The following is an 18843-nucleotide window of genomic DNA, read 5'->3' as shown; positions in this document are numbered from 1 at the left end:
TGATACTCCAAAGTGTGTCATTAAAATAAATAATGACCATATTTCAATGATAAAACTGCATACTGGTGAGCAGATTCCTTCTTTTCACAAATACTGAACATCACCCCACTTCTCCCCTCTTCTCTGCATAGGCTGCTCAGGCTGGCAGAGTAGCAGAACTCTCAGGATATTTTTTCAGAGCCAGTCTATCACCCAAACACAGGCCCCACCCACACCAGCAGCCATTAAATAGAGAGGGCTCTATTTTCAATGGTCTGAACACTGGCCAATCACTGAGCACTAGCCCCTGGCTCTTAAAGGCTCAGCCAATAACTGCTCTTCCTCTTCCACACATGATTAAATGTGGTCCTGTCCATCAACTGGTTCATATATAGTTCATGCAATTAAATGTGAAGCAGTTTAATAACTTCCGTAGCCAAGCTCCTTTGTGTGGATGTGCATGCATGTTTGTATGCGTCTGTGTGTGTGAGAGGGAGAGAAACAGTGAGAGAGAGTGGGGCGAGACACAGGGAGGAAAAACAGAGAGTTAGAGTGTGTGTGAAAGAGAGAGACAGAGAGAGAGAGAGAGAGATAGAGAGAGAGAGAGAGAGAGAGAGAGAGTGGGAGACAGACAGAAAGAGAGAGAGAGATTGGGCAGGAGATCAGAAGATCGGACAGACATAGTTTGTTAGCGTGTGTAAATGTGTTTGAGTATGTGTGTTTGCATGTGTGGGACAGAGACACGGAGAGAGGGAGAGAGGGAGAGGGAGAGGGAGAGGGAGAGGGAGAGGGAGGGAGGGAGAGAGAAGAACCCATTCCCCTCAGTTCCACACTAACTTTTCAACGTGTGCACTTGAGGGAAGTTAGCTGTTCCCCGGCTATGGAACCGTTTTGTCTTTCCTTGTTCTACCACCTATACACTTTTCGACTTTCTGCAATAACATCAACGAGACAAGTAGAGAACTTCAACTGAATAACTGTCCACTATTATTTCAGTGAGTATCCCTTATTTCTTGAACTCTTCCTCTCTCCTCCAGTATCTATTCATTTACAATCTGTGTTTTGTAACAGTTCACCTCTGGCCAACGGTGCCAGTCGCTCTCCTCTGCATGATGTCTGCATGGCTCTGAATAGAACACATTCTCCCCATTATACACCTTATTAGCACAATATTTTATGCTTTAGTTCTATGCATTATTTCTGAATGAAGGCCTTATTGTATTTGTTCACTGATGACTTAGTTGAGTGTACTATAACTGCAATTAATGACCCTATTTTCATGATTATTTCCACTTACCTATTGGTAATATGACTGTTTATAAAGAAGAGGATTGTGTAAGTGTTGGATTGTCTTTAAAAGGGCATCTTTGTGTGTGGTTATTATAACGTGTGTATATGCGTTGGAGAGTATGCGTGCTAGGTACAGTGTGTCTTAAAGAGAGCATGTGTGCTTTAAACAGAGGGTCTGTGTGAAAGAGAGAGTTAGAGAGAGATTGTGTGTGGTAGACAAAGTATGTCTGTGTGAGTGTGTGTGTTTAAGTATGTGTGTGTGTGTGTGTGTGTGTGTGTGTGTGTGTGTGTGTGCGCGCACATGTGTGTGAATGAATGCATCCCTGTGCGTTTCCCTGTATGTCTGTGTGTGTTTCATAACACTGGTCCCTGGTAATGTTGGGTGTGCCCAGTAGCACTAGTAGTTATTTGACTGAGAGGGACTGTGGACAAAAGCGTCCAGCCACATCCAGACCGCCATGTCAGCCATTAGAGCAGTGGCTGGAGAGACAAACAGCCAGCTGCTGCTCAGGGTGCCTGAGGAGGGGATGCCTGACCCGGGTTAGAGGTGACCATGCTTCACTTGTGACCGGCTTCTCAAAGAGTCTCTCTCTCTCCCCCCTTTCTTTGACTCTAGCTGTATGGCACTGTTGTACACAGAAAAAACAAAGCTGCTGTGAAGTAGTAATGTGCTCTGAGGCTGAGAAGTTAAAAATGCAGCATAGGATGAAAATAAGGTTTATAAACAGCAGTGAAAGAGGAAGAGAGAAAAGAGTGTAATTACAAGAATGGCTGGTGGGTTTTTTCCGGCGTCTTGTGTGTGACAGAGGAGTTGGAATGTATTGAGTGACAGGAAATACAGCCGGTCCCTAGCTATCTTTTTTGTCATGTCTGCTTTTGTCCAAAGCCCTTAATCCACTACAAAAGCTGTCTGAGAGAGGGACTAGTAACACCGAAAATATTGTCCAAATCCCATGAACAAACAGGCACAGTGACAGAGAGAAGAACAGATATTAAAGACGCTTATGACAAAACTTTAAATTAAAAATAAATACAAATACAAATACCACAACAAGTATTAAAAAACATCTACAATAATGTATGGACACATCATTGATGACACTAGAAAAGCAGCTTTAAAACAAATGTTCTAGCTGCACAGCTGTGGAATAAAGACAGGCAGCACGGCTTTTGAGTCTTCCATAGGCATCGTTAAAAACAGCTATGGCTCTGGAGAAAATCAACAGAAAAAATGTATTTGGTGTGCATGTGTGTACCACATCCCCAGGATATAGGCCCAGTACAAGTAATCCTTTGAGATGCCTTTACATGTAGAGTCTTGTTACTCTGATACACATCTGTGTTGCCACAAGGGAAGTCTGGCAACAAGAAGTTACATTCAATATCCTTCAATTTTAAAACTGCACATCTTAGGGTCAAAGCGTTGGTGAATCACTCACTATCACTTGTTGATCTTTGAGGCTGAGATATGAGTGTGTGTTTGGGTGCAGAGTTTGAGAGCTTGTGTAACCTGTCCTCCGGCCCTATAGCCTGCCCTGTGCTGGGACTGGACTTTGCTCTGAGGCTGGATCTCTCAGGCCCCTTTACCTGGATTTGAATAGAAACCAGACAGTGAGTCACCACTCCCGCGCTGGACAATGAGGATTTGTTAATGCTCAGCCGCAAGCCTGCTGACACAAAGCACATAGCCACACAGCCTAGCCTAGGCCAGCCTAGCCCAACCCAGGGCAGCACAGAGCAGAATGGAGTGGAACGGGCAGGCGGGGTGCCAGCAGGGGCGCCAGCAGGGGGGCCAGAGGGTTTGCGGGGGTGGGATTAGCAGACGTGGAATCAGGGTAGGGGGATGGGGGTTGAAATGGACAGGAAATGACTGGCTTTGATGAAGCAGTGGCAGATTCTCCAGGGCTTTTCCATAGCTGTAAAAAAGCAGTCTGAGCAGAAAATGTCACCACACTTCAAGGCCTCATTGTCACCTCTGTCTGGCTATGATGGGGCTGTTAAGACCCCACAGATGTGCACTGTGGGCAAAAGTCCCTCTCTCTCTCTCTCTCTCTCGCTAGTACAATCTCTGTCCCTGATCACGGGATTGGAATCCAGCACTCTACATATATATCTTACTGCAGCCACACCACAGACATCAGTTTTCAAATGTAGATTTTCAAATTCTTCACAAATATTTTAAAATCTATAAGACCGTGGAGAATGACCTGACCAATGTGGTTCTTACATCAACTTAAAAGGCGCCCAGATGATGAGAAAAATCTGAAATGTGAAATCTGAATTTGGCATGCTTAAAATTAATTTGTCTTGTAAGTGTACATAAATTGGTTTTCTAGTTTCCTGAAAGGAACTCTGTGTGGATAAGAAGGGTCTCTTGTCATCGCTCTGTGCTAGATCGGAGATCACAGAAGGAAAAGAGAGGATGCTCAACTTCCTTTTCTATTCCTACACAGTTTAAGTCTGTTTACCTATGCTAGAATCCATGTTTAAATGGTTCTTGGGCTGTTTTACAAGAGATGGATCGGGTCTTGATTATTTCCTTTGAAGATGAATAATTTTGTTGTTTCACTGAACATTTCTCATCGAAACATCTTATATTATCAGAAAAGATAAATCAGGAAACATAAATCTTTGTATAATGGAAATGCTGTATGTCACAAACTGAGGCTCCATCCTCAATCCTCCATCCCCCTCCGTCGCTATGCTGAAGCAGGGAGCAGAGAGCGTAATGTGTGTTTGTGTGCTCAGTGAATATCAGGGTCGATTAGGAGTCCCGTCTGGCTGTGTTAGAACAGATTAGACAGGGGCAGCAGATACAGGCCGCAGGCTAGTCATCTGCCTCTCTGACCCACATTGCTCCGATGTTCACGTCTCTTCCCATTACACTGACAATCAGACGTCACATTATATCAGCTGAGAGGCCAGGGAGCCGCGATCTGCATGCAATACATACCCTCCCCACAGGCTCTTCTCCCAAAAACCTAGCACTGTCACACCACCACCATCACCATCACCATCATCCTGGCATCCATCGCCTGGTTTAAGGTAATGCCATTCAACTATCACCCAATGTAACACTCACTGAGGTCAAGTCCCTATATCAAACCATAATTGTTCTATTCCCTGTGTACTGGTAAGCTTATAACATGTATTTCCAAGCCCTCCATCAGTTTGCAGCTGGCTGACAGACTAGGTCTGTTTGCAGGCAAGCCGGACGGGATATAATTGGCAGCTGTGGAGTGAAAAGCAGGCTCAGCAACAGATAAGGGCTGTGGGGAAAGCTCTATAATCAGCATGGCTTAGCAGATGATAAATTATGTGTTCACAGAAGTATGCTGTCAGTGCTTTGAGGGAGGGAGAGAGAGAGAGAGAGAGAGAGAGAGAGAGAGAGAGAGAGAGAGAGAGAGAGAGAGAGAGAGAGAGAGAGAGAGAGAGAGAGAGAGAGAGAGAGAGAGAGAGAGAGAGAGAGAGAGAGATGATGTTTTTGCTGTAATTTAAAATGGAAATACACAACAATGCTGTCTACCAGGTCAGCGAGAAGGAGAGAAAATTCAAAGCTGTGCCAACACACCAGTTAATACAATCTTCTGCCTGTCAGCTTACCTACTTTAATCCAGAAAGGTTTAACGCCTCTTAGAAATCTGAAAGGAGAAATGAATTCAGCTGAGATTTCTTCATGCAGCTAGAGGAAGGAACTGCCTGGAAGGGGGGTTAAGACTCTATGCAACTAACTAACTCTCTGGATCAATGCTCTCAACTCTGCTCCACTGACTGGGTACACCGCAACAGATCGCTACATGTACTTTGAGCCAATAGGAAGGCATGGAGGTTTATTAACAGCACAAGACATCAGAGCTGTAATGTGCTACTTTAGTGAAATCAAATCAGCAATATTATGAGTGACACTGATTGAGCATTGGCTTGCCAAATGGTATGCCAATACCTGACTATGCCCAAACTCAGCTATGCATGCATAGAATGGGAAAGACTAAGTAATCAGGACAGAGTGTACTTTGTGAAGAGGCGGAGGCCTCACTGTCATCAGTGTGCTGCAGGGACTGTGGCTCACGCTGTGAGGCGGAGACAGACTCCTGAGGAATAGAGATGCTCAGCTCTTTGCGTGGTCCTTACACTGATGGATGGCCACGGTTTGTCCTCTGAGTTTTACACAGGATGATGTGTCAGTTTCTACTTAGGTGCCTGTCTGCTAGAGGAAGCTCAGAGGATAAGATGCCACTGGGTCAGAGCAGAGGCCCACACATGAACTACTGACATGCAGAGAAGACAAAAGGGTTCCTGGCAACATCTACGGCCATCCTGCTCGTGCCTTATGTGGAATAACCAATCTCATTCTACTGAGAACAAGGGTTGACTTGGCATGTCAATACCTGCCATAAGGTAACACAGCTCCGGGACAAACGAAAGTTCCATCTATATTCAGGTCATTCCCATGCTGGCTCACCCCTCTGGCTCCTAGTGATAACGGAAATATGAAATCAGCACTGCTTCGTCGTGTGATGCCTCTCCTCCCTGCCCCTCCATGCTATTTTAAATCTCACTGTGTGAGACATCCCTCCTTTGCGCCCCCAGCGGGGGTTGGAGAGGCAGGCGGGAGAAGAGGAGGGAGGAGGAGAGTAGAGAGGGAGGGGAAGGAGATATGGCGGCAGCTGCATGCCTTATTTATTGTGATCCAGAGTGCAGTGAGTGCAAACAGTCGTCAGAGGAGACACGCTAACCCTCTGGGCTTGGAGATGACTGCACTGCGTCTACACAATAGATTAAAGCAGGGATTATGCACCGTAAACAAGTGTTGTGTAACTTTGTTGCAGTCAACCTTGAGGAAACATTTTTTTTTTGTGTTAAGAAAAATATGTTGGCTATGCATTCTTTAACGACATAACTAAAGCATCTTCAAATAGACTTTACAGTTGTACTATAGCTCTGATAACAATACATTGGACCACATTTGTGGATCTTGGTCTGAGAACTGTGACAAAGCCAGTGTTTAGGGGGCCAGTGAACCTGACCAATTAAAAAAGGCTCCTTGAGACAGACGTGACAGCAGACACCAGAGAAATGTCACGGCTAAATCCAGCAGACACCCACAAAGAGCTCCATCCCTCTTTGTTAGCTATCTTCAAAATTGCTCATGAAATAGCTTATAACATACTCATCAGCTTGATTAAACCGAGCCAGTGCTACTTCAGATCTGAAAGAGGATGGTGACATATTCTTCTCAGAATCACTCTAGCAGAGCCAGTCTGAGGTGACAGGACCTATCCAGTAGATCACTGTGGGGTCAAAAGTGAACAGATGACATGAGATGGCAGACAGAGGGAGTGATCTCACTTCATCAGTAGAGAGAAAGAGAGAGAGATGTTGTCCGATCCCAACACATTGACAACTGGTTTTACACAAAAGAGCATTCCAGTCTGGGTCTGTGAGAAGGGAGAATGATAACCAGCTGCAGTGGATGTGTGAGGAGATAGATATTGAATTGTATAACAAACAGCCCAGTCTAAGGACTGAGGGGAGGGATGTAGTGTCTAGTACCATTCTATTACACTACAACACTCCCTCTGTAAATAGTTATTTGTCTTCTTACACAGATAGCTACGCTCTTCCCTTTGTGTGAAGGAAGAGGTTAACTGTGACTGCATGGAGCGATAGATTGTGCTGCCTGAGAGCATCGAGGGTTAACTCTGAGTGCTTTCTGGCATTAAAGATAAAAAATGGCTCTGGCTGGTGGGCTGAGCGTTGGAAATAAACACCCGGAGCCTTGGCAGCGTCAGCGGTGGCACGTGGAGAGTTCTGGAGGCTTGGCGTGGTGGACTGAGGCTTGGCGCTCTGCCTGGGAGAAATCTCCGAGTAGTAGTCCCTCAGCGCTGGGAACCCAGTGGTGGTCCTTCCTTCCACCTGAGCCTCTGAATATCATACCATATGATATAATACTACACCCTGCCGCTACAACTATACCATAGCAGCTAGATGAAACTGTAAGAGACATCAACTATTATTCCACCATAACGTGACACTTAATATGATACTACCCCACTGCACCACTAAATCTAATTAAATGAATTAATTTAGAAGAGGGATGTGCAATTCTGCCAGTTAATAACTTGTCAGATCTGACTTACAGCACATGTTCTGCCTGACATGGCAATTAAGGCATATTTGTTGGATTTTATTGCGTTTTCTAACAAAATTCAGACCACTCCATAAAGTGATTGAATGTGGCTGTAGCCCTTTCCTGCAGTCAAATGACCTAGTGGCCTCATGGGTGGAATGTTTTTAATATTTTTCATAATTTCATAATTAATACAAATATAATTTTTTTAACTGACAAAAATCTAGTGTTTCTATGTCAAACGGTTTTGTTATATTTCAGTCTTCTGTGATGTATATAAAGTGTAATATTGCGATACAAACTCAAAATTGAATTCATTTCAACACTATATCTGACATGGTACAAGTGTCTTATTTTCTTTAAGCCCATAACCATGTGTGTGAGGTGTATACTTTTGTTTCAAAGTAGATTTGTTTAAGACTACCAAGAAACACTGTGTGACCCTGATTTAAAAGTAGAAGGTTAAGAAGCTATGAGATTAAATGACAGTGTCCCAGGTCGTTGTGTAATGCTGACGGACAGTCAGAGACGTAGTGGGATGTGTATGTCAGAGCATGTCTCAGGCCTGAAGAAACTCAGCAGAGTATTTTTAGAACTGGCATCCCGGCTATGTTGAAAGTGTCAGGTTAAAAGTGGGTACAGTACGTGACAGAACGCTCTCGCACATTCCCACTGTCCGAAGAACATGGCTGCAGAATATTTAAATATATAAGTGTTTAAAGGCAGTCTCCTCATGTCTACTGTACAATGTATTAGATAAAATGTTCATAAGACAGATTGTCTGGCCTTGTTTCTTAGTGTCAGAAAGGTAACGTTAGAATCCAGGATCCTGTTTATGGACTTGAGCACCATGACGTCAGCCAGTCAGAGAGTACACTGTGTGCTTTCTCATTGTCTGACCTATGGAATGTGCTGATGGTGCAGGGTTCAAATGGGTTCAGTGACAGTGTTACAGTCAATCCAGTTCACTCTGTGGCCCTCACACAGACACTGTCTCTCTCTTAGTTCTCTTAGGGTTTAACTGGTTCAGTATCAGTAATACACTCAAAACAGTCCTTAACTCTCAGGTCAGGTTTCACAGTTTGCCCACTAATGCAAAGTTTCGTGAAAATTACAGATTGTTTCAGTGATAGCAGCCTGGGCGGTCTCAGACATAACTATTTTATAAGGAAGTACAGCATGTGGGGATTTGAGTCAGACTGCCAATGTGTTCTGCTTGCAAACAGGATAAAAGTTCAGTCAAATGAATAGAGGGGAAAAGGAAAGAGATATTCCAGAATGAAAAGCCCCTGTGTGTCTTGGGGCAGACAGGTAAATTGTACAAGTGCCAAGGAAGATAGGGACCACAGCCAACCCAACGCCAGGATCATTTTGGGAATAGGACAATCTCTGACCATGCTGAGAAACAAGCACTTCTTACCTTGAAACTGAGGGAACACTCTAGGAAATGAGTACAGATATAAGAGAATAATGCTTTTCCAACCATTTTTAGTTAAGTCCTCTGTAATCAGCTAAATTGCTACAGATATTAACGCTCATGGGATATATGAAATTAGATTGAATGTGAGAAACATGACAACAGAATACTGCAGTAAAGTGATAGTGATATCTCAGTGAACTGTGTCAGAATGCAAAAGGACATGAATAGTCTATTATTTCAACCAACTGAACACTTCAGTTGGTTGAAATCTTGGATCTCTTAAAGCAGCCTGAAGGTGTAGAGACAAAGCTACCGTAGCAAACTGAGGTCTGGAGAACCAATCAATAACATCATTATTTAATGTTTGATGGAACTAACAGAGACAGGAAGCCTGTAATCCACTGCTCTATACAAGACATATTCTAAAGCCAAAACAAATCAGTCTAATTAGTTGCATTATATTCCACAATATTTGAACCAGGCTTTGTATTCCCCACCCATCCTAAATGCCAGATTTGTGTGCCAAAGATTACAAAAAAGAACAAAAGCAAGAAAAGTGTCTCAAATCCCTGCTGCATGTTACACAGTTAAGATGAGCAGCCCAATGGGAGTGTGCATTAATAAAACATGACTGCATGAGTTTCCAACCTCAAAGAGGCTGAAACAGGAAGATGCTGTGTTCCCCGTGCAATACAGAGCTGGGGTTCAGAGCAGGGTAAAGGGAACAGCCTTCAAACTACTAACTACTAACAATGCTACAGTGCACTGGTTTAGGCTGTAGGGGGATCTCTACAACACGCGCTTAGCTAACCATCACAGCATGATTCCATTTCTCCAAGTCATTTTTGGAGGATTGATTGACGTGCTGTTTTGGATTTTATATTCAGGCTCTTTCCTTTTTCTCTGTCTGTTTTCCCCACAGCACAGCTGACTGGGATGTGTAGTGTGTGTGAGGAGGAGAGGATGGAATATGCTGGGGGAGAGAGGGGCGCTGCTCTGGGCTAAGTAAGGTAAGAGTCTTGTTAGCAGTCACAAGTTTCATCGCAGCAGCAGCAGAAGAGGAAGATGATTATGGTATTCACCACAGCTGCAGGAACGACTGTTTCGGGAAACCCAACACCATGACTCTCCACTCCTCTCCTGCTGGCACCCCATCAATATCTGTTAGCAACTCAACACCAGCCTGGGTGGTAACAAACTGGCCGTCCACATTGAACATGCTGGCCACGAGAAATTAGCGGCCTCCTATATCTGCTGGCCTGGAAACAGCAGCCAATATTATGTGGTGCAGTGGTTGCTGAACAAAGGTGAGTGGTTGCTGATCTGCAGACATGAGTGTGACAACTAAAGGACAAGACATTTCCTTCTGGTGCCCTCTGTAAACATTCAACGCTGTCGGTGAGTTTGAGAATCTGTCCAAAACCATCGACCGTTAAATGTACCCTGAGGGCCACCGTTAAAAAGACACTCGGCAAGGAGAGAGGGATGAAGACAGACACTTCCTCTAAATCTCCCTTGCTCCCCTAGTGTACAGAATATTCTGTTACCACCCATACTGGACTAGTTAAGAGGTCCAACTCTTAAGGCTGCAATAAACATTCATTGCTGTCGGTGGGTTTACATGAGAACAACTCACTGATCAATGAATGCAGACTGCGGTACAAACACCTCGAGGCCATTATTTCAGCAGGGAGTGATGGGATAGGAGAACAGATTACATGTAAACATACAGCTAGCGCTAATGTTCAGTGTTCTACTATAGCCTCTACTGTACTCTCCAGAAGTAGAAACAACATTGCAAAGATACAACACTCTATGTAATTATATTTACCATGTACAGTGCCTTGCAAAAGTATTCAGACCCCTTGAATTTCTTTAGAAAAAATTGTTTATTACAAAGTGGGATTAAAATTGATTTAATTGTAATTTTTTTGTCAACAATTTACACAAACTACTCTGTAATGTAAAAGTGAAAGAAAAAGTCTAACCTTTTTTTAAAGATTAATACATTTTAAAGTCTTGCCATAGATTTTCAAGCAGATTTTAGTCAAAACTGTAATTTGGCCACTCAGGAATATTCACTGTCTTCTTAGTAAGTAACTCCAGTGTATATTTGGCCTTGTGTTGTAGGTATATCGTATATCGTCCTGCTGAAAGGTGAATTCCTCTCACAGTCTCTGATGTAAAGCAGACTGAACCAGGTTTTCCTCATCCAATTTATTTGAATCCTTAAAAACTCCCCAGAATTGCCGATGTCAAGCATACCAATACCATGATGCATCCACCTCCATGCTTGAAAATATGGAGGCAGTTACTCTGTGATGTGTTGTGTTGGATTTTCCCCAAACATAAGGCTTTTCATTTAGGCCAAAAAGTATATTTCTTTGCTGTGTTTTTTTGCAGTATTACTTTAGTGCCTGCATACAAGATGCATGTTTTGGAATATTTTTATTCTGTATATTTGTATTCTTATTTTCACTCTGTCATTTAGGTCATCATTGTGGAGTCACTAAAATGTTATTGATCCATCCTCAGTTTTCTCCCATCAAAGCCATTGAACTCTGTAGTTGTTTTAAAATCCCCAATGGCCTCATGGTAACATTCCTGAGTAGTTTCATTCCTGTCCTGCAGCTCAGTTCAGAAGGACGACTGTATCTTTGATGTCTCTGGGTGGTTTAATACCACAGCATAATTATTAACTTGTCCATGCTTAAAGAGATATTCAATGTCTGATTTGTTATTGTTACCCATCTACCAATCACTGCCCTTCTTAATGGGGCTTTCAAAAAACTCCCTGGTCTTTGTAGTTGAATCTGTGATACTTGACTGAGGAACCTTACATATGTTGTATGTATGGGGGACAGAGGACGGGTATGTCAACCACTATTATTTCACACAGAGTCAATGTAACTTATTATGTGATTTGTTAAGCCAAATTTTACTCCTGAACTAATTTAGGCTTGCCTAAACAAAGGGGCTGAATACTTATGCAACGACTATATTTTAGTTATGAATTTTTTATTTATCTATATATATATATATATATCTTTCACTTTGACATTAAAAAGTATTTTGTGTAGATTGTTGACAAAAAAATGACAATTAAATCACTTTTTATACCACTTTCTAACACAATAAAATGTGAAGAAATCCAAGGGGTATGAATACTTTTGCAAGGCAATGTAATGACATTTCCCTGGGTTATTATGGTAGATCATGTGTGTTGGCGAAGTGACTCATAATCCTCTCATCATAAGATCAGTGCACGTTTACAGTACTTTTATTTCAGAATGATTTCCCCTTCTGTTAAGGGAAACTGGGGATAGCGAGACACTTTGTCACAGGATGAACTGTTTAGTGGACCTTTCAGTTCCTTTTTTATGTAACCTTTATTTAGTTGCTTTTAATTAAAGAATCTCCTTTTTCAGAGGAGACCTATGGTCAAGAAGACAGCTCCAGTATTGGAAGGCGGCTGCAGCCCTCACCAAACAGCTGGGAGTGTTCACGCTTTCATTATGCCAAAACAAAAAAGCCTGAAATAAAGTTTAAACTCAGCAGATTCACTGTGGCAAGAACAATCACAGGGTTGGAACAGAGCAACACGTTTTCACACATTTTTCAGTTTCGGTTCAAGTTGACCTCAAATAAAAAGTGAAACAATCAGCATGCTTGATTCTTGGAAAGTTAATTTGCCCTTTTCTTTCTGTAATTGGAGGAGATACAGACATATGGAAATAATCTGCCAGTAATTGCCCTGTAAGGTTATGTTAACATGCTGGGAAATCTCAAACACATTGACGTTTTTCAGCCAGGCCTGACCCAATGCATGTTTTATCATTTATTTACAGTGGGAAAGTGTCTGAGGGAACAATGAAAACCAGCCTGGGTTTCCCCTGTCACTGAACTAGCTTCTTAAAGCACACAGCACACCACTATGGCAACTATAGTACATTATTTCACTCTGTCAACCTTTATTTTAAATATTTTGTAATGTAACTTTATTTTAACAGGCAGGTCAATTAAAAGCAAATTCTTATTTACAATAATGGCCTGTCATATACCCTACTAATGGCGTAGAAAATGATTTATTGAAAATAAAATGCCTCTCACTGTTTTAAAATATGAGGACACACATTTCACACACACCAATTACAGTAAATGCACTGTCATCACAACATAATTTAAAGATTTATCTGAGACTGTAAGTCCTCAGAGGCTGGTTTACTGCAAGTAGAGTAGACTGTCTCTACTCAGAAGGGACTGTTTGTGACATACATTAGTCACCCACACAAAGACCTGCCTGTTTATCCCCCTGGAATTGGGCTTAGTCATCACACACAGTGAAGTTATAGAGACTGACACTGGGAACAGCTTGACCCACTTCTGGGTGACCCCGAAACCCATCCCGAGGCTTGACCCCGATTCTTACGCCAACGCAAGTTGCATCAAGCAGAGGCTAAACAAAATGGGGAATGAATCAAATCTGGGCTGATCATAAATTATTAAAGGTGAAAATGAAGAGATGGGACAGAGGTCAGCACTTAGATGCTTCACACATAAAGCAAGACTGCTGAGTAGCCTAGTGGTTAAGAGCATTGGGCCAGTAACTGAAAGGTTGCTGGTTCAAATTCCTGAGTGAAATATGTGAAAAATCTTTCGATGTGCCCTTGAGTAAGGCACTTAACCCTAATCGCTCTGGATAAGAGTATCTGCTAAATGACTCAAATGGCTGGCAGAAGCATTGACAAAGAAACATTATTTCAATTATGATGCACTTGTAGACGACTTTAATACAAAATGACTATGTTTTAAAGATAACATGTGATCACTGTGTTAGAGGAAAAATAGAATGACGACAATCAAACGCAAGAAAAAAAAAACAGAAGTAAAGAAAGTCAAATTCACAGAGCTACATTTTATACATTCATTTACTCTTTCAGTCTCATTTTCAGCACACATAGATTTCAAATAAGAAAATACACTACTCAAGCATCTGTCCTTCCTCACTGTATATCAACTCCATTTCATGCAGGGATATAATTCAAAGGAATAAAGGAATTAATCTGAAACAACAGTAAGGGTTTGGCTGCATTCTGATAAAAAGTAGATATATGGAAATGAAAAACGTCTGTTCTTAAATGACTTTTTGAAAAGAGCGTCAAACTTCGCCCAGTTATGTGAGGACAATGAAAAAGCATGTGTTGGGACAAGGCCAAGTATTTCCATATGAGTTTTGAGTTCACTGAGTCCAACCTACAACTGGAAGTCATAATGTATATCCTGTGAAAACAATACTATGTGACTACTACCCCCTAGTGGCTAGAACTCCACATTACCAAGGGTGGACAGGCTGTGTAACACCCTCAACCCAATGACTAAAAATCAAGAAGGTGGATAATAAAATAATGTTTTTTTATGCCCACCGAAAACTATAATGGAAATAATAAGTCCACATAGTAGTATTATGTTATTAAATAATGTGCTGTTTATATTGAGACTGAATTAGTAGTGTATCTTTTAGCTGTTCCTGCGCTTTGATGTTACATTTAACCATTGTTTATTTATTTTTATTTCACCTTTATTAACCAGGTAAGCCAGTTGAGAACAAGTTCTCATTTACAACTGCGACCTGGCCAAGATAAAGCAAAGCAGTGCGATAAAAACAACAACAACACAGAGTTACATATGGGGTAAACAAAAACCTACAATCAGTAACACAATAGAAAATAGAAAATCTATATACAGTGTGTGCAAATGTAGTAAGGTATGGAGGTAAGGTATTAAATAGGCCATAGTGCTAAATAATTACAATTTAGTATTAACACTGGAGTGATGTGCAGAAGATGATGCTGGGGTGCAAATGAGCAAAATAAATAACAATGTAAATAACAATATGGGGATGAGGTAGTTGGGTGGGCTAATTACAGATGGGCTGTGTACAGGTACAGTGATCGGTAAGCTGCTCTGACAAATGATGCTTAAAGTTAATGAGGGAGATAAGTGTCTCCAGCTTCAGAGATTTTTGTAGTTCGTTCCAGTCATTTGCAGCAGAGAACTGGGAGGAATGGCGGCCAACGGAGGTGTTGGCTTTGGGGATGACCAGTGAGATATACCTGCTGGAGTGTATACTACGGGTGGGTGTTGCTATGGTGACCAATGAGCTAAGATAAGGCGGGGATTTGCCTAGAAGTGATTTATAGATGACCTGGAGCCAGTGGGTTTGGCGACGAATATGTAGTGAGGGCCAGCCAACGAGAGCGTACAGGTCACAATGGTGGGTAGTATATGGGGCTTTGGTGACAAAACGGATGGCACTGTGATAGACTACATCCAATTTGCTGAGTTGAGTGTTGGAAGCTATTTTGTAAATGACATCGCCGAAGTCAAGGATCGATAGGATAGTCAGTTTTACAAGGGCATGTTTAGCAGCATGAGTGAAGGAGGCTTTGTTGCGAAACAGGAAGCCGATTCTAGATTTCACTTTGGATTGAAGATGCTTAATGTGAGTCTGGAAGGAGAGTTTACGGTCTAACCAGACACCTAGGTATTTGTAGTCCACATATTCTAAGTCAGACCCGCCGAGAGTAGTGATTCTAGTCGGGCGGGCGGGTGCAAGCAGCGTTTGATTGAAGACCATACATTTAGTTTTACTAGCATTTAAGAGCAGTTGGAGGCCACAGAAGGAGTGTTGTATGGCATTGAAGCTCGTTTGGAGGTTTGTTAACACAGTGTCCAATGAAGGGCCAGATGTATACAAATGGTGTCGTCTGCGTAGAGGTGGATCTGAGAGTCACCAGCAGCAAGAGCGACATCATTGATATACACAGAGAATAGAGTCGGCCCGAGAATTGAAACCTGTGGCACCCCCATAGAGACAGCCAGAGGTCCAGACAACAGGCCCTCCGAGTTGACACATTGAACTCTATCTGAAAAGTAGTTGGTGAACCAGGCGAGAAACCAAGGCTATTTAGTCTGCCAATAAGGGGTTGATGAGTGACAAAAGCCACAGAAGAAACAAAAAAAGAATGAAATGGACAGTTGATCCTGAGGTAAGCATTGTCTAAGAGCACCCTGCTCTGAGAGTAGAAGAACCACTCAGGTCTAAGCTGTAACACTACATCCCACATGCCGACACCTCTCACTCATAATCCAACTAGTCACGCGTGTACTGGGTGCTGACATTACCATAAAAATCCAAGTATCCGTGGAAACCACTGAGATGGCACAGTGAGCTGACAGGACAGGCAGCACAGATTAGGTGGAGACTGACAGTGTTTTTCTTACTGAAATACACTGTCAGGATGACACCTAAATCCTCAGGGACGCTGTCTTGCAGTCTTAAAACTAAGAACATCTGTCCCTTTGAGGTTCAGGGATCTTTCATAATGTATTTTTGTCTTCAGTGAGGACAAGTACGCAGAGCCACTACTGATCCTACATACAGTGCCTAGTGAAAGTCTACACACCCCTTGCACAGTTGTCACATTTTGTTGCCTTAAAATAAAATCTAAAAGGGGATTAAATTAGATTTTTTTAAAGATCTACACAACCTGCTCTACATGTTTTAAGTGAAAGAAAAAGTAAAGAACATTTTCTAAAGTAAGAACAAATAAAAAATGAAGGCCTCTTGGTTGCGTATGTCTTCACACCCCAGAGTTAATACTTGGTGGAAGCACCTTTGGCAGCAATTACATCTTGTAAATAATTCGGAATAATATTCTACCAACTCTGCACAACTCTTAGGGCAACATATATCCATAGTTTTTTTTTCAAAATGACTCAAGCTCTGTACATTTGGTTGGGAACCATTGATGGACAGCAATATACACCTTGTCTCTGATTTTCAAGCAGATGGTGGCAGCATCATATTATGGGTATGCTTGTCACCGTCAGGGACTGGGTAGTTTGTCAGGACCAAAATAAATATGAAAGGAGAAAAGCCCAGGGTAATAGTTAAAGGAAACCCTGCCTCAAGTCTTCAGAATAAATAACCCTGGGATAGAGTTATATTTTTCAGTGGGACATTTACATACATTTTAATGCCAAAGTCACACCAGAATGGCTTTCCAATAGGTGCTGAGTGTTCCTGAGGGGTCCAGTCTCAATCCTGACTTAAATCTGCTTGGAAATCAGAGACAAGGTTTGAATATTGCTGTCCATCAATGATTTCCAACCAAATTTACTGAGCTTGAGCAATTTTGACAAAAACAATGGATATACACTGAGTGTACAAAACATTGTCTTTCCATGACATAGACTGGCCAGGTGAATCCAGATGAAAGCTATGATCCCTTATTGATGTCGCCTGTTAAATCCACTTCAATCAGTGTAGATGAAGGGAAGGAGACAGGTTAAAGAAGGATTTTTAAGCCTTAATTGGGACATGGATTGTGTGCCATTCAGAGGGTGAATGGGCAAAACAAAATATTTAAGTGCCAGGCGCACCGGATTGAGAGTGTCAAGAACTGCAACGCTGCTGGGTTTTTCACACTCAACAGTTTCCTGTCTGTATCAAGAATGGTCCACCACCCAAAGGACATCCAGCCAACTTGACACAACCTTGGGAAGCATTGGAGTCAACATGGGCCAGCATCCCTGTGGAACGCTTTCGATCCCATGCCCCGATGAATTGAGGCTGTTCTGAGGGCAAAAGGGGGTGCAAATCAATATTAGGAAGGTGTTCCTAATGTTTTGTACACTCAGTGTATGTTGCCCTAAGAGTTGTGCAGAGTTGGTAGAATTGAATCCCTTTTCAGATTACATTTTAAAGCAGCAAAATGTGACAACTGTGCAAGGGAAGGTGTAAACTTTCACTAGGAACTGTATCACGGTATCACATTCTGATTTTACAGTTATCAATTAATACTACATTGTATTTCATCCTTATCATTGATTTTGCCAAATTAAATATGTACTGTATATGTTCAGTCATCTAAGCTGTATTGAAGTAGCTACAATGAGAGATAGTATAATGATCAATGCGACCAACTGACGAGTCAGTGGCACCCTCTCAGGGCATAGTTGAACAATGAAAGTCCTCCCGGCCCAATTCCACTGTAGTGAATGGACAGCTGGTAATGATTGACGATAGGACAAAGGGAGCCACTCCAAGCCACTGATAACCTCAGAAATGGCAGAATCAGCAGTGATTGGTCAACTGTGTCCATTGGACAGAGTAGGTAGGGTGAGGGGGTGGGGGGTTGGAGCCTGGGACAGAGGCAGGTCAGACTAGCTGTGAGCAGGGGGTGGAGCCATCCCTGCTGCTGTGAGTGACACATGAGACACCCACCCATAGACAAGCTCGTGGTTGTAAACACTTTTTACATCAGGGAGGGACAACCACTTTTCCACATTTTCAATAAAACGTCATTAACCATACTTTCTCTGCTCTAACAAATTAAGACAATATGAATATACAATTCCACATATACAGCAATTATCTACAAGAAAGTGCATCCATAAATCAGCTTGACATTAGTAAATACTGATCCGCCTTTTACAGGTTCACAGAGATGACGGGGAAAGCATTTACAAGGAACAAGAGAGATCACAACTTCTAAATTCCTCAATTTACATTCCCCGTCTCTGCTGTTTTAGGAGAGTTTGAGTGGTGGCAAGATTAGGACTTCATCTACTGCGTAGTGTTGAAAACAGCTGTTGCTAACTCAGCTATTTGCCCCCTGACCTGAGTTTTGGTCCTTGGATGGGGGTCTCTGGATTCCCACCCCTGTCACAGCGTTTACAAGCTCAAGGAGCCCTGCCTCCGCCCCCCTCCACACTCTACAGCCCCTTGACCCCCACATCACCCCTGCCCACTCCATGCACTGAGGCATCCTGGGATGTGAATAGGCTGAGGGAGACTAGTGTTGTCCACGGGTACTCTCTGATCCCGCCTCCTCAAGTTTACAACCCAATCAGGCTTTGCCTCATAAATCCATGCCTCCTCCCATAGGGGGGCAACAATGCCAGTCTTTCTCTGTGCACTGGTTTAATAGTTCCCCCAAGCTTCCTTCCACTTATTACT

At 42.4% G+C, this 18843-nt stretch overlaps 1 long non-coding RNA gene across 1 annotated transcript; it reads left to right on the top strand.

Annotated features, from left to right (window-relative positions):
• The first annotated feature begins 294 nt into the window (after positions 1-294).
• On the top strand, positions 295-12485 carry LOC121551188. The gene is made up of 3 exons (XR_005997044.2): positions 295-974; positions 9742-9829; positions 12248-12485. It is a non-coding gene; the product is annotated as an uncharacterized LOC121551188 (long non-coding RNA).
• The last annotated feature ends 6358 nt before the right edge of the window (positions 12486-18843 follow it).

The sequence above is a fragment of the Coregonus clupeaformis genome, chromosome 18 (genome assembly GCF_020615455.1).
Source record: "Coregonus clupeaformis isolate EN_2021a chromosome 18, ASM2061545v1, whole genome shotgun sequence".
Classification (NCBI taxonomy): Eukaryota; Metazoa; Chordata; class Actinopteri; order Salmoniformes; family Salmonidae; genus Coregonus; species Coregonus clupeaformis.
This window is presented reverse-complemented; position numbering and strand designations above follow the sequence as displayed.